Genomic DNA, 2071 nt, shown 5'->3' with positions numbered 1-2071 from the left:
ATGCTCGCTCTCTCTCTCCATCACCCATCCTCACTATGTGTATATGTGTGTGCAAGATAAATTATGAGGAATAATTGCATGAAGTGACGTTTCTCAACCAGAGATTCCTTATATATTATTTACTGTTGCATGTTTGCATTTTTGTTCATCATATTAAACCATCTTGACCCCTTTACCCCCCCCCCCCCGACAAAAACCTAGTAGTCACATGAAGTTTCCTTTTATTTTCTTTGATATACATGCAATGTATCCATGTGAGAAAATAAATTATAGTGCCAAACATTTGTTGAAAATTTAAGTTTAATTTGTTCCTTCAGGTGAGGCTTTGCCCGCAGTTCCAGAAAGACACAAGATGGTATCAGAAAGCCATGCCAAAATCAATGACTGAAGGGTTTGGAGAGCCAGATAAAGAGCCTAGAAATGTGATTTAACAGTAAGTTAAACTTATTTATAATTCTGATTCATTTTGGCATAGGAAGTAAGTCACATAATAACAATTTGAATGATTTTTGTCTTCTTGATTTGCTCTTTGTCAAGAATCCAAATTTTTGAATTAAACTCTAAGTTTAAGGTGTTGATGAATTTTTTTTCAGCTGCAAAAGTAACAAACCAATATCAATCATTGGTGGATAATGTGACTTGCTTTCTCTTGCCAAATTGGTACATGTACATGAATATTCTGCATTTCCTTTTATTTTCTTTCATCCCGGGGTGCCTGAGGATCTTGTCCATGATTGACCCCCACCACTACCACCTAAGATGCAACATGTCAAATTACTGTCAAACTCACTTCATCATGTTTTTAATTACCGGTATTAATTTTTCAGTAAAGGAGTAAAAGGACTCCGAAAGATTATCAGAACAAGCTCACAATTTTTTTTTTTCTGGTAGACCCTTTACATTCATTTGAAGAATTGAGTTCATGCAAAATCAACTGAATGTAATGAGTACAAAATCCTGTTAATACACCTTACTAGGTGAGGCTATTCTGGTAGGTCATCCCGGGGGTGCCTGAGGATCTTGTCCATTTTGATAAATCTTGCAAAGTATCAAAAGGTATCTATTAATGAAAGTGAAATTAGAAATAACTTTAGTATCTTGCTTATATGCATTATAAATTAATTACTATTTCAGGTACTTCAATCACATGAGCAGTAGCAGGAGCAAAAACAGCAGCAAACACACGGGAGATGTAACGACTACATTGACCAACAACTACAGCAGCTTCCCACAATTTCTGCAGGAGATGCAAAAACCACACTGGCAACCTCAACAACATCAAGATGTCCAACAACCCCTCCGGGAGCGTTAACAGCAACCACAACTTCAGCTGGAGTTTCAACAAACACATCAGCAAAAACAGCACTTATGAAATGAATCTAATTGAAACTCAAAAGCCAATGACGCAACATCTTTTACAAAATGAGACATCATTTATTCATTCTTTTACAGGATAAAGAAAAAGGTTTTCTTGAAAGTAGATTTTCAAGAACACAATGGATGTTCCTATGTATCTATTTATTGAAATAAATTTTACTTTAAAAGGAATGAATGATGATTCAATAAATATCTACTTTTTATGTGTCAACTAGTAAAAATACCTGTATTTTCTATTTAGAATGACAAAAAGCAATTTATCAAATCAAAATCATCAAAACATTTAGCAATATGGCTGTTAGGCCCTCAAAATTGTTGATATTTTGATAAAAAAAGCTGTTTCTGCTGCAATATTTGACGAAACTCAAATAGCTGCGTCAAATATTGCCGCTGAAATTGTCATTTGCCGCTGAAAGTATCTGCGGCAAATATTTGACACAGCTCAAGTAGCTGCGTCAAATATTGCCGCAGAAATTGTCATTTGCCTCTGAAAGTATCTGCGGCAAGGTTTTATGAAACGGAATTTTTCCGCTGTTTTGAGATTTGCCGCATAAACACAGATTTGCCGCAGAAAATGGGAGTTGCCGCTGCGGCAAATGTTTTATGAAATGGGCGCCTGATATGAAAAAAACTAAACTACAAAAAGAGGGATAAGTGGCACTGTTTCTCTGATACATAAAACAAATCTCTTGGG

The 2071-nt window shown here is 35.5% G+C and overlaps 1 long non-coding RNA gene across 1 annotated transcript; it reads left to right on the top strand.

Moving 5' to 3' along the window:
• Nucleotides 1–320: 320 nt before the first annotated feature.
• Nucleotides 321–1239, top strand: LOC121416443. The gene is made up of 2 exons (XR_005970172.1): nt 321–433; nt 1135–1239. It is a non-coding gene; the product is annotated as an uncharacterized LOC121416443 (long non-coding RNA).
• The last annotated feature ends 832 nt before the right edge of the window (nt 1240–2071 follow it).

This window comes from Lytechinus variegatus, chromosome 6 (genome assembly GCF_018143015.1).
Source record: "Lytechinus variegatus isolate NC3 chromosome 6, Lvar_3.0, whole genome shotgun sequence".
In the NCBI taxonomy this organism is placed as follows: domain Eukaryota; kingdom Metazoa; phylum Echinodermata; class Echinoidea; order Temnopleuroida; family Toxopneustidae; genus Lytechinus; species Lytechinus variegatus.
This window is presented reverse-complemented; position numbering and strand designations above follow the sequence as displayed.